Raw genomic sequence first — 15152 nt, 5'->3', positions numbered from 1 at the left:
GAAGTTAAATCTCGTGCTGTTGGGTGTAAAATCAGCAATAGACAGCGCAGAGACTTGTCCTACCAGCCCACCCTGCAGGGACCTGTTTTAATCATGGGTGGCTGCCTGTATTGGAATCCAGGATATCGGCAGTGCTGGCTCAATGTTCTAACATTTTAGCCACATGGTCACTTCAAAATATATATTATTTTTTGTTGTATTCATAAAAGTTGAATTCATCAAGTCATGCACATTCGTTGAATTAAAACTGAAGCTTTAATTTCCTGAAAATCCCCTTTTAAACATCAGAAGGAAAATGCTCCAATAATTTACAGGAACATTCGTTTTCGAATTTTGAAATGAAGCAAATTTGGAAAAGCTTTCTGGTCATAACTTACAATTTTGTGGAAATTAATTTATACTAAACACATCACAATAGCCGCATAACAATTCAACAGCTAGATTAAAATTAACAAAAGGCCAAAGACTCGAGTGCAACAGCTGAAAACATGCTAGATTTGAATCCGACCATTTCAGCTTGGCATTCATGCAGGAGATTTAAAGTGCTGCGTTGACATTAGCCTTTGTGGTCCCTTTATCCCTGCAGGCACTAAGTGCTCAAATCTCATATGGATTACACCTAAAGGTCATTGAAATTCTGCCGGCCTCGACAACCCTGTGCTCGTCCACTTGCGCTTGATCCACAAGGTCTCCTTTCTTGGTTTTTTCCAGATCACAGGTTTGTTCTTCACTTGTGCCGGACATTCAATTCAACTTCGGTCATGTGGAAAAAGTTTTTTTTATTCTTCCGACCGCCAAGTGGATTACGTTATTTTGGGTTGCTGTGGAAGCTAATCCAGAACATTGCCGGGGTTTTTTTGGGAAAGTAATTCCATCTGCATTCTTGGACGATTAACTCATGCGTTAATTTACACACATATTTGAAATGACTTTACACAAAGACTGCTGCTATTAGAAGAAGCCCATTGTTAAAGAGTTTGTTGACCTGGTCATAACCAAGAAATTGCCATCGGAAAGTAAACATTCAACCTCGATTGTAAAACATGTGGCAAAAAAAACCAATGTATCCAATTGTATTATTTTACACGAAGTTATGCAGTTATTGCAACTTATAGACAATGCATAGCCTTCCTTACATCTTACTTGCCATTCAAGCTGTTCATTGATTGGGTTACTCTTAGCTCAGGAGAAAAACACAAATGATTTTTCTCGTTAAAACGCTGTCATGGGTTTCTAAAATAGATAAAGAGAGGTCGGTATTTCGTTATCCATTTGTAAAGAACTTCTACCAAGTAAGGATTCATTCCAGAGTTATGATGGAACAGATAATCTCATTTGGTTGTTTTTTTTCCTTCTCCAATATATGTTGAAAACATCTCTGGGTGCTCCTTTCATGACACGAAATGGAAAAGTCTCTGAATGTAAAGGAGCCCTTCAATACACGTTGAAAATGTTGGTTCTCATAGCTAAAGTAAAATCCAGACCACTGGAGCAACAGAAAAGAACAATACCTGCTACATATGCTAAAAATACATGTGCAGTCCTGCAATTTTTTTGTTGACACCCACTGCTGGTAGAAGGGTCCCACATCTAGGGAGCTCTAGAGAGCTCTTCTAAGAGGGTATTTGGCGTACTCTTCAATGCTGGCCCACATCTCGTTAGAGTTGGGAGTACTAACAACTTCACCCCATCACAACAACCTGCCGATTGAGTGACTGTGGTGTCCCCAATTTATACCACTGAGGGTGGAGAGAGATTGGGAATTTATTCAAATAGGCTCAATGTTTCAACTGCCTCACCAGGAGATTGAACTGGTGACATCTGGGCTGCATGTCCAGTGTGCGAACCCCTACACCACAGCAGTATACGCGTCATCGATGAAAACAAATAAAATAATGTAATTGCGAAAGATAAATAAATACCACGATAAATGTATAGCAGTGTATACTTCAATAAAAGTTGTCAGAGCACTTTGCAAAATGTCAAAATGTAATTAACGTCTCATTCTCCAGGCCCTGTTGTCAGAATAGTTAATAAGGCACATGCACAAGAGGTAACGGGTAACAAGACGCAGCCTATTCTCATAAACGTTGCTTTGCGCAAACCTGTTCAGTAAGCACAGTTATTGATGATTTGCGCTATTATGAACAGAAATTTTAATATCGGAAGGACGCAGGGATAATTGTAAATCTGCTGGCATGTTGTTGCTGTTGTGAGGGTTTCATGCATCGCTTAAAATTCAAGAAGCGAAGCATCTTGTTGGGTTTTTGTTGTCGTCGTCTTGCTTGGTGATGTGCCATGGTCATTTGGGACTAATTAATTTGACAATGGATGTAATCATTGGATTGTATTTCTCCTTATTTTTTTTCCGCTCCAAAATGTAATTTAAAAAATAGACTGTGTGAATGTTTGGAAAGGATATATCATCGTGGTAAATTGTAAACCAATGCATGACGCGACACAGCGATGCGTAATTAAACCTCCGCTCCATGCTCCCCTTGTGATCTAAACATTCGATGGCATGCATGGGAACATGAAGCATCACAAGTTGTATTGCGCAGCAGTTTTTTTTTTACATTAAGACTTGCACCAGTTGTACAAACCACTCCACACGCATATGCATTAAGCTTGCCTACGTTATAACATAGAATTGTTATTGAAGTTGAGAAACATTTACACATTCTTCAGATGGCTACACGAGGGCATCTGCTGAATACTGTAGCCAACGATGGATTTTTACATATAGAATACATCTTAACACACTTGACCCATTTTACAGCACTTTGTGAGTCCCCTGAAAGGATAAAGGCCTCCCCACGCTGCGTTTGTCCATCCAGGGTGATGTCGGATTGGAAAAGGAGGGGCTGGTGGTTTTCCAAGACCAGATCACCGATCACTCACCACTGATGTTAACCGAGGCTTGAAGCTGAACTCGGGTTGCCAGAGCAGTGCCCTGGCCACTGCCTCACCGCTACACGTCACATCCTGCTACGTGTATTAGAAATATTATCGTGTGCATTACAGTATCTCGAAGTCAATATCATACCAACATCAAATGCATTGAGCTTTGACCTTCAAGATTTTAACTTTAATACCCACTTCTTTAAGTTGTCCTTAATCAATGACACTCTAGAAATGATAAATATTTGATTTATAAAGTATAATGTGGAAACACAATGGATTGGATTTTGTTCCATTTCCTTTGTCAGTGTCCACGTTTTCTGATCAATATCATAGCTTGCAATATGCACTGATTAAAACCTTTTATTCTTCAGGCATATTTGCATGTTCCGTTTCATTCTCACATTCAGCCTTGTGAAAAAGTTCAATTTCTGTACGTTTTGGTCTCCATATATCGACACTCACAAATGAAATGGAACAAGAGCTGAAAAGTGTGTCCAAATAAGCATGGCAAGATGCATCCTTCAGCTTGTGTTGAGAACTGTGTGGATATGGAAACAAAGACAGATGTACCAACTGTTATATTGACTGCTTGATTGCTGATGGAGAATGCTTCTGATGGAATGGCAGCCAATAGAGAGAAAGTACTCAAGAGGATGACCACCGTGAAAAAGTGACTGATGATATTAATTTGTGTGGCAGAGTGAGATGGATTGTGGAACATCAGGACAACGAGGGATGGTGACGGTGTGGAGAAGCCTTAATCTAGCAAGGGACAATTGAAACGACTGTGCATACACAACACACACACACTCAGGAATACGCTCAATTGAATTTTTATTTTGCAAATACTTGTATTGCATATATTTAATTGGGTAAAGGATTACTTTGGTTATTAATTGGCACATTGCCGCTTAGTGTTCTAATTGTGTCTCTATGATTGCCTCTATATTAATTTACTATTATTCGATGCAATGGTGGCGTAATGGTAGCACACTGGACTTGCGATCCAGAGGTCTCTGGGGTCAACCTCCAAGTGCACCAGTTGAAACAAGGGGCAAGATTCTTAATTCACCCACCGCTGTCCATCCAGCATAAATAGATACATCATTGTTTCCTCCCACACAGCTTAAAGGACGCGACCTGGGCTTGCTGTCTTCACTCCAACGCTGTCCTCTGGACAGTCCAGTCCCTTCACCTGATGAAGGCCACTTGTGTTGTGGCCGAAACGTCGTGATGTTTTGTTATTTTATTTTTACCTACGTGACTTTACCGAATAGAACCAAAGAGTAAAGATACATCACGGTTGATCAGCTGGTCGAGTATGACAGGTTAAAGTGTTGGTACTCCGACAATTTTCAAAGAGGCCACAATACTCTCGAGATATTTTTTTATGGCAGTGGCAAGACGAAATAATGGCAGAGCTGCACCATTGTAATTTTATTGCCAAAGTGAATATTTGGTCGTGGGTGTGAGATATCTAGTAGATCATGGAGAGATTTGGAATTGAGCAAACAACTAAATTAAATAAAGTGTGCTAAAACCAAGTTTTATTGTACACCATTCATCAAGTATTGACATGGTGTTCATTTTAAGATGAGAATGTTGTCAGAATCTAACAAACACGCAGTTATGAATTAATTGTTTTCAGCATAATTAAAGACTTTTTTTATACGTAGAAATTCCAATATTTTAACACTGTCACATTGTGTACTTTTGTGGTTTCTTTACAATATCTGATTATAATGAGCATGGGCACATTAATAAAATAAAATAAATAATTTCAATGCAAAATGGAAAACGAAACTGAGAATTCCATCAAAGTGCAATAAGCCATTTTGTCTGGGTAAGGGTAGTAGTTTTAGATTAATGCTTATGACAAGGAACGAAATGCTTTAGAAATAAGGTCACATTGAATAACTCAAGGACGCAGAGAAATTAACACAAATGAGACAGAGATCTAGCATAGCACAGTGATTTCTTGAATGAATAAATATGCTTGGGAAAGACGTGCCATCAAAATTAGTTGACAATTTTGCATATGTATTGTTTAATACAGTCAGTGGAGTCATAGGCAAGAGCCTAGTGTACTGTAACATTCAGGATACATGCAATCTACCCTAAAAAAATATCTTATGCTGGGTTTAACAAAGATGTTAGATTCTGTAATAATAGCCCCAGCAAGGATATGTAAAAATTCCCAGCTGATCACCAATTAGTGCGTATCTTTTAGAAGGCCATGTTCAACCCTCGGGGAGAAAAGGATTTCGTGAAAATGTGCGTGCAAAAAAAAATCTCACCAACTGTTATATTGTGACGCATACTGCTGCCGATTAATGAATGCCGTTACAAAAGATACACTTGCAAGTGTCTTTATTTTGTAGTTGACATGTAGTTGTCATTGTGTATCATATAAACGGTCACAACACTTGGCATGCGTGAAGGACAGCGGCAATACCTTGCACTGTCATGCTGTGAACTTGAAAAAATGACAAGTTTAAAATGCAAGAATGTTAACATGCAAGACCACGGTGGCTCAATGCGGAAACTCTGCAGTTCAGTGATTAAAAAAAAAAACATTGTACAATTTGGGTATCTCACTTGCTGCATTTGCTCATGCACTGTCATAACAATAATTATATTATTAAAAATTTCGGTAAGAAGGATTGTTTCACCCTACGTCACCACACTAGTAATGTGGGTAAGTATTTACATTTGAATAAAATATACTTGCAGAAATTATTGTAACTTGCTATTTAAGAGAAACGTAATTGTTCGTCTTAAATATCTGACATCGTATCTCTGTGATGAATACATTGTTTTCCCAATATCGTTCCGACTGTAGCTCTCCATAATTGGATTGAATCTGTCATGTGTAGCATATTTCGACTCAAACCATATTCAGTGTGTCACAAAGCATATGTATATAATTTATTCTATTTGCAAATAGGACGATTTTTTTTAAAGCTGCACACATTATATCTGCTATTTTTTTACATAAAATATATAAAAAAAAATCTTTATTTTAACGAGTTAGGAAAAATCATGCATATGCATGGGCGATGTTAAAGCTCGTCAACCCATGCTTTTCACATCCATATATGACTGCTGTAAATGTCCACGTGATAAGCCGCGTTGTTGAGCTATCATTTGTGGGCAGGTCGCCTCCGAAAAAAGAGCTACACAACTCGGTGAGCGTTGCCTGGGCAAATACAAAATATCTTCTTTGGTTCTTTCGTGTTATTTTTTTCATGTTATTTCGTGTTATTTTATTTTATCAATTTATTATTTAAGATGAATCATTGCAGTCACGAAAGCTTTAAATCGAAAAAAAATACAAAATAGTTTAGTTTCAAATTTATTGATCACGGCACAAGATTGAAGTGGAGTCATAGGTGGAATTTTACTTCTATATTTTGGCGGGGGTGGGCAGAGGCTCGCCTATATAATGAATCAATCAATTATTTATCTTAATTGTAAACTGATGAAAATAAATTAATAAATGTGCCCAATTCTACCTTACGGCGGGACCCCGGGGTCCCGAATAAACGCAAATCAAAATCGTAATTAATTTTAATTTCTTCTTCTTTGGTTCTTTCGGTAAAGTCACGTAGAATGAGAATAAATTAATAAATTAATTAAATTAAATAACACAATAAAATTCTCACGACGTTTCGGCCACAACACAAGTGGCCATCATCAGGTGAAGGGACGAGACTGTCTGGAGGACAGCGCTGGAGCGAACACAGCCAAGCTCAGACCGCGACCTTTAAGCTGTGTGAGAAGAAACAGAGTGCCTTGAGAAAGGAATTAGCATAAAATTAGCCTTTAATTGGCGGACTTAGCATGATGAACGGTGTAGAGGGGGTGAACATGTGCAGACCGGCGAGGGGGGGAGGGGGAATTTACATATTGATGGTGTGAAAAGGGAATTTAAGCTGCTGCGAAAGTTTGGGATACAACTACTTGAAAAAATATACTGTACCATTGAAAATTAGTTTAATGTTTGGTTCGGATAATTTAGCATTGAAATAGCTGCGTGGTTAGCTTGTGACTGGTCACAGAAATGGCTATGTTAAAGTCAAAGCCTACACATCCACAGAGGCACCTAGTACAAATCAAACAGGATAATTTAGCATTGAAATAACTGAGTGATAAGCCTGTGACTGGTCATAGAAATAGCTATGTTAAAGTCAAAGCCTACACATCCACAGAGGCACCTAGTACAAATCAAACAGGAGAATTTAGCATTGAAATAACTGAGTGATAAGCCTGTGACTGGTCATAGAAATAGCTATGTTAAAGTCAAAGCCTACACATCCACAGAGGCACCTAGTATAAATCATAACAAGAGAATTATGCATTGAAATAACTGAGTGATAAGCCTGTGACTGGTCATAGAAATAGCTATGTTAAAGTCAAAGGCTACACATCCACAGAGGCACCTAGTACAAATCAAACAGGAGAATTTAGCATTGAAATAGCTGAGTGATTAGCTTGTGACTGGTCACAGAAATGGCTATGTTAAAGTCAAGGCCTACACATCCACAGAGGCTCCTAGTATAAATCAAACAAGAGAATTATGCATTGAAATAACTGAGGGATTAGCTTGTGACTGGTCATATAAATAGCTATGTTAAAGTCAAAGCCTACACATCTACAGATGCACCTAGTACATGGACGCCAAAGGTGGCTGCAACCACTCGACTATCATATAGTAAACCGATGCGAAAAAACCTAAGTATAAATTACATTAATATAATAAATGTACTCAATATATTCTTCAAAAAGCTGAGCTATTCACAGTAACTGGGTATACACTACACTATATAATGAATACTATATAGTAAACCAACAAAAAACTAAAATGTAAACTACCTTAATGTTATCAATAAACTCTATATTCTCCAATCAGCTAAGCTACCAACAATAAGTCGTTATATATCACAATTGTATATGGCGAAAAAATGGGTGGATTCTTACCCTCAACTTTAGCAACACGGATAGCTACGAGCCCCGTTCAGACGGACGAGTTCACCCATGGTCGGAACGGAGGAGGGAGAGAGAGACAGCTGCGAGGCGCTGTTATACTCCATGTTGTAAACCATACCATTAACCGTGGTGTGAGAGGTATTAAGAGTCAATGCCAGCGAAATAGCTGTGGTCTGAAGGTCATCGTATAATACAATTAATTAAGAACCGAAATGGTTTAAAACATCTTTCCAATGGTTACTAAGCCAGAATCCATCTTCTCGGTTGAAATTGTCTCTGTGCTTGTATATGTGAATGGCCTCATGAACGAATCTCTCATGGTAGCCGGTTGGTTTGCAAAGAACCTTTGTCTTGGAGAAGTCAATGTCATGTGAGCCCACTGAATTATAATAGTGATCTGCCACGGCAGAGGAATTCGTTCTACCGTATTTCAAGTCTGCTTTATGTTCGCGGATGCGGTCCGAGATATGTCATTTGGTTTCTCCAATGTAGCTACTACCACAGAGGCACTTTAGTTTGTAAACGCCCGGGTACTGTATGTCTGGAACAGCATCTTTTACAGATGGAACCAGATCACGGATTTTATGTACTGTGTTGAATCGGACCTGGATCTTGTGTTTATTCATGATTTTGGATATCTTTTTAGTGACCCCTGCAATGTAAGGTAAGGTGACGGTTTTGAGTGGCTCCACAAGAGGATCCTTCTTCATGACTGGAGTGATGGCTTTGCGGATTGTGTAGTCGGAGTAACCATTAGCCCTGAGAGCCTGGTGTATGTGCTTGAGTTCACTGGTAATGTGTTCCTGGTCGGAAATGCATTGGGCTCTATGGTGCAGAGTCTTGATGAGGGAATTCTTCTGTGATGGATGGTGGTGGGAATCCGGTTTCAAGTAAGCATCTGTATGGGTAGCTTTCCTGTAGACAGAGTGGCTCATTGAACCATCATGTCTCCTTTTAATTATGACATCCAAAGAAGATGAATCCTTGCAGTCACGAAAGCTTTAAATCGTAATTTTAATTTATTTTTGGCTACTCCCTCCCACCGCGCACACCGCGACCCGCCTGTCACGGATCGTTCTGTTCTCGTGTCGTGTCCAAGCAGCAGCGGTGAGGACGAATGCGCAGAAGAAACAAAACTTCGAAACTTTGATGAGCACATCGTGCAGAGCTTCGTCGAGAGAAATAGATCGCCCGTAGCGTTCGCCTTCAATGGACATAAAATGATGTCGCAACGCAGTCATGCGAGAGCCGGGGGCTTATGTAACTCCGGGGTCCCTCCATAAGGTTCATATTTGGGAAGGGCCTTGCCCTCCCCCCTGAAAACTACGCCTTTGAGTCGAGTGCTTGATAAGTTTTAATGTTAGCACTCACCACCACAACCACCGCCCCAGTTTTTTGGCAGGAGCTGACAGTTTCTCTCGTCAGAACGTATTTTTTCAAATGAGCGGTCACGGCTTGTAGCTCGGCTGGTTTTTTTGTTTGTTTGGGAGGTTTTCAATGGCGCTAAAGTCCAGAATAGCAACACTATCTCCTGCTATTACAAGTTCATTCATTTGGATCATCATTATGAGAGTTATAGTCTAACCCCCCACCCCCCACCACACTCCTGTTCCGGATAGACGGACGGAGTTGGAAACCTTTTACGAATTTAAGTGAAATCACACGTAATGTTATTCTGGTCTTTTCCGCGATTAACTGTGAATCCCGTATGATAACTAATGCTTCCAGTGATTATCTTGGTTGGTAAATGTAATTTGCATCGATTGGCATCTTTGCAACAGGGAATGTCAAGAACATTTGCTGAATATGTACCGAAGTGGGAAGACAATTTTGGGTTGTCCTTTGCTGTGAAATAGTGACACCTACAAGTCACTTTGCGTATTACATTTTGATGATACTGGATGAACGCAGAGCTTCACTGTTGCATTCCTGGGGTTGCAGCACCATCACCTGGTCTGAACCCGTTTTTCTCCCCATAAGCCAACGTGGCCAGTCTTGTTCAATTGATGCAGCCCTAGTGGGCTAGCACACTGTGATTGCAATCTGTGGCGAGGCAGTTGAAACATTTCGGCGAGTCTCTTAACCCCACCCCAACCTCAGCTTCTGTCCACCCAGTAGTATCAATGGGTACAGCACAGTCGATCGGCAGGTTCACGTGTGGTGGGGGTAAAGTGTGGGTACTGCCAACTATTCTCATACGTTTTTGATCCCAAGAGGAGGTTCTGCAGAGCTGTCGCTGGGTGGAGGCCCCCACCGGCAGTGGCGTGAGCAAGACATGGCATGGCTGCAAGGCCGTAGCCATGGAGTCAACATTGGGGGAGACCAAATCTTCCTGGGTGCCTGGGGCTCCCAACCCAGAAAAAGATCTAAATTTGAAAAGAATTTTCTGCCAAAAATATGTAAAAAATTACTAACACATGAGATGGACTTGTTTTTAATAATAATAATAATAATGTGGAATAGTGTAATGTATTACATTGCTCTGTTTTTACTTTTTTTTACCATTTCTTGTTTCATTGTATGTAATGGCAGAGATTAGGGATTAAAGTACAACCATGACCACAATCATACAAACAGAAATCTATGCATTTATTTATATGAAGACAAGTCCAGATATTGTGGCCAAGGTATAGCAACTTCTTTGGTTCTTTCGGTAAAGTCACGTAGAATGAGAATAAAATAATAAATTGATAAAATAAAATAACAATAATATTCTCACGACGTTTCGGCCACAACACAAGCGGCCTTCATCAGGTGAAGGGGCCCCTTCACCTGATGAAGGTGAAGGGGCCCCTTCTTGTGTTGTGGCCGAAACGTCGTGAGAATATTAACGTCGTGAGAATATTATTGTGTTGTGGCCGAAACGTCGTGAGAATATTATTGTGTTATTTTATTTTATCAATTTATTATTTTATTCTCATTCTACGTGACTTTACCGAAAGAACCAAAGAAGATGAATCATTGCAGTCACGAAAGCTTTAAATCGAAATTTAAGGTATAGCAAATTGTTGTTTTTATTTACATAGCATAGCAAATTATTTTTTAATAGCAATATATTGGTGGGGGGGGGGGGGGACATTTGAGCATACTTTAATATTGGGGGGGATGTGTCCCCCACAATATATATTATAATTACGGCCTTGCATGGCTGCATCTTGACCTCGACGTGAAAAAATCGGTCCATTCCACACACGCCCAACGTCAACTGCTCCTGGCCACAGCAGAATGATTAAACACAAACTCGCATCATTGGCATCACTTGCCTCCTACCCACCTCATTCATTCACTCTATGGGGTTAAACGTGAATAGGTCGTGTGTGTGTGTATTTACTATTTACACACGTGCAATTGTCTAATGGTCCTACACGACAGTGACATTTTTCTCAGCTAATATTGTCGGTGGTGTATTGCAAAGTCAATCGCCACCTTTGTCTACTGTGCGGCTAACCAGTGCCAACTTTCTCTCGCAGCCACGAAAGATCGTTGAACACTGAGAGAGGTGCGAATACGCGCGACTCTAAAAGTGAATTGAACACATCATCTTCGCAGGTATGAACGCCTTCCAAAGTTGAGAGCAACGTCTCTGCTGCAAGCCACGTTATTAATGGCCCCTTCATATTTTCTTAGCCCCATCGTATGGGGACAGAGGGGCGGGGCTAAAAATGGACTGAGCCCATGCCCTCTACCCTTAGTGAAGCCTCGGCTTCCCCTAATAGATAATTATCATCGTCGTCGTCGTATCGTGACTCATTCTGCTTAAAGTTTGCTCGTCATTTACTGTGTTGTGCTCTCTGCTCACCCCACCCAGAAGTTTGCGTGTGTCCCCCTTTAAACAAGATCAGGCTACAGGGTTGATATGTACACATAAGGGCATCCCTCCTCTTACCACCTCATGCGCATGCCCTCCATGTGCTTACTAGATACAACAGATGTGTGTATTAACGTGAAGATGAGAGCACAACGATGTTTGGTGTTTTGTTTTGAAAGGACATGGACTTTGTTAATTATTTTTTTTTATCTATTAATGGAACAAACAAATATATTTCCCATGTTTTCCTTGTAGAATTCTGTGACGGAGTTTAAAGTGTGTCGCATTGCTTTATTTTAAAATCGACTTGGCTTTTAAATCAATTAGGCTGATGGGCCAAAACTAGTTTTTATTTACCTTGTGTATGACAGAATGAAGATCTGCGTATATATGCTTTTACCCATAATGCTCCACAGCAATGCATAATACGTTTGTGTATAGTATCGGTTTTTGTCTTAAATAGGTGCCATACTTTCACGTGAGTGTTCTTGCCAACAACATCTGGTAATCCAACAGCATTTATTCAGCAAGTCTGACTGCTGATGAGGCCCAGGGGATTGAAACGAGTCCAGAAATGTATTGCTTAAAAGAGCACTGTTTGCTAATATTATTCCGGAAAACGAATAGGCTAATGGACTAAAATATGTATTTTATTTCCTTATGGAAACAAAATGTAGTTCTGCTTATATAATGCTTGCTTTTAAATGGGAGATAAGCAACGCCTGTATTTAAACGGGACATAAGTAATGGCAGCCGACAACAGAATACTTGAAAACATTATCAGCAGGGATGGGAATTGCAGGCACAAAAAAAGCCTAATTTTCAAGGTCATGGAAAATAAACCTGGGAAGTAGAGTAAATGGTTTAGATCTCAATAACATCACCACGGCTTGTAAATATTATCACACAAGTTGTCTGTTGGTTTGTGTATTTATTTACCTATATATATACGAGCACGCTTATACAGGAATTTGCTCTTTCGATCAATTACATTCTAGTTTACAAGAAGGTCCTGGAGCAACAAACAGCGAGATAAGTTGACTATTACATAAAGATACACACATAAACTATGTACACTACCGTGGTTGTAAACGTTGCCGTGCGTACTGCATTTAAGGTTTATGCAATGTATTTCCCATATCCAGGGTCAGCTTAAGTGTTGGGCCCAGAGCATTTTATAGTCTAGTTTTGGGGGTTCCTCCCTGTATATTTAATTCCTTCCCCTGATTGTTTTACCATCACCCCATGCCCAATGTCAATAACTCCATTGTTATTCACCTTGGTTATTTCGGTTGTGTTTTGTAAATGTCACGTGTAAAAAAAAAATCAGCATGTAACTCGTAACAATAGGCATATTTACGATATGCCTTTCATTGACACATTTCCTATAGGATTGGCAGTACAGTTATATGCGTTTCAAATATGACAAAATCACATGCATATTCTTGGGGGAGGGGGGGGTCATAATGTGAGGCCTCAAGCTGCACCTTCTAAAGCCGTTGCATTTCTCTGACCCTGCCTATAGCTCACAAAACGTCATGAGTATTGCCCCTGAGGCAAACAACACCGATTCCAAGTGGATTTACTGTAACGGTTGTGTTTCACTGTTGAAATTTGTCACGTTTAAAAAAAAATCTTATTCGGGAATGTGTCTTCCATTTTCCAAGAATAACCTGAAAAAAAGTAAAATTATAAAAAATAGGCAGAAATATACAATATCAAGTGACCCAGTTTTGTTTTGATCCAAAAGCATATCAGAAGAAGCGACATCACTTATATTGTTTCAATGCTGCCTTTTTCCACAAAAAGTAGTGTCATGTGGCATGGGATGACATCACTTTTGTGATCATTTGGCATGTTAAATTATAACAATATTTAATAGTAAGCTATTGTAATTTCCCCTCCAAAATTGTATATCCCTTAAATGACCTAAAATCTGAAATCAGACAATCAGAAAGTCATTCTGAGTCATTGTGTATGTTTATCATAGTTTCCGAGCTAGGGATTTTTTTTATTAAAGAAATGCGGTCCCAGAGGGAAGATAACTTCAGGCACTGTTAACAGTGGCGTTTTGAGACCCCCTGTGGAACTGGTATACATATATAGTCTTGCTATGTGAACTCTTCTTGCAGATGGTTTTGATGTTGCACTCAAATTCAAAAGTACTGCTTGTTATTAGTATTGCTTATGATTGCAAACGATTACCTGGTGGGTTCTTAAAGGCACGCAGTTGTTCTAAGATGTTATGCCATTTAGACTGAATTATAACACATTCCTGCGGAGGGAGCTGGTAGGAACGTTGGGTTGCTCGGTCAATGGCCAGGGTCAACGGCGGCACCACGTGGTGTATTCCGCAAATATGCCCGAGTGTGAGGGCGGGCACAAGCCGGCGTGAGTAGGTTAAACGTTGAGTTTTATAAGGGCACCACGGGGTGACCAGCCCCTCCCCACCCAGCCCCACCCCTCCCACCACCCACCCAGCCCCACCCTCCCCACCCAGCCCCTCCCCACCCTCCCCACCTTACCCACCTAGCCCCACCCTCCCCACCCTCCCCTCTCCACCCAGCCCCACCCAGCCCCTCCCCACCCTCCCCACCCAGCCCCTCCCCACCCTCCCCACCCAGCCCCTCCCCACCCTCCTCTCCCCACCCAGCCCCACCCCTCTCCACCCCTCCCATTTTTGGATGCACGACGGATGGACGGACGGACACAATAATCCCCTGTGGGCTGGTGTAACCAGGAGGTTCCTACCAGTAATAGTGTAAATGTTCCAAACTTCACCCCCATGCCAAGTCATGAGACAAAGTCGGCCTATCCATTCGTATCTCTCACAGAGCAGGGAGGGCAGTTTATATCCTATCCATCCTGCGTATGATTCTGATATGAGAGTAATGTTCACGCTTATATCAGAATCCTTATCAAATGCGTATATATATTTTTTTGCAATGCACAGAACTGGAGTATATCCAAATTAAGTGGGAAAACTAAATTTTACATGATGGGGTTTTGTGTGCAGTCACTGTTGACTGGACAGAGACCATCAACGTTCTGCACTTCCTAAACCTGCTACAATAACGGGTGGCTGCCCAAATTCGATTACAGGATCTCAACGGAGCCACCACGGCAGTTATGACCACTGAGCCACTCAACGACGTCAACTTGTTACATTATATTTATACTGAATACAATGTCACCATATTTTGTGTCTAATGTTGTTAATCGTTTGAATAAAAGGTCTCGAATATGCAATATCAAATGTGGTGGGTTTCTAATGCCTTAGATATTGTTTTAATAATCAAATTTTAAAACTCACAATAAAATTGCCATCGTGTTACAAGTGACCAATATCAGGTAAAATAAGTAGAGTACGCATTTGGCATTGTATGTTAATGCACCGTGTTCAAAGCCTCTGAATTGCATGAGCATATCCAACACCCCCAACCTTTTGCAT

General features: G+C 40.4%; 1 long non-coding RNA gene across 1 annotated transcript in view; it reads left to right on the top strand.

Moving 5' to 3' along the window:
* LOC142924323 (uncharacterized) overlaps positions 1-15152 on the top strand; it is a 192703-nt gene that overhangs the window by 106984 nt on the left and 70567 nt on the right. The window contains exon 2 of the long non-coding RNA XR_012941519.1: positions 11364-11442. This is a non-coding gene — a long non-coding RNA (uncharacterized LOC142924323). The remainder of the gene's footprint in view (positions 1-11363; positions 11443-15152) is intronic.

The sequence above is a fragment of the Petromyzon marinus genome, chromosome 12 (genome assembly GCF_048934315.1).
Source record: "Petromyzon marinus isolate PM22_M1 ecotype Great Lakes invasive population chromosome 12, UKy_Petmar_22M1.pri1.0, whole genome shotgun sequence".
NCBI lineage: Eukaryota > Metazoa > Chordata > Hyperoartia > Petromyzontiformes > Petromyzontidae > Petromyzon > Petromyzon marinus.
Note: the sequence above shows the minus strand (reverse complement) of the source record. Positions and strands in the feature narration are given on the sequence as shown.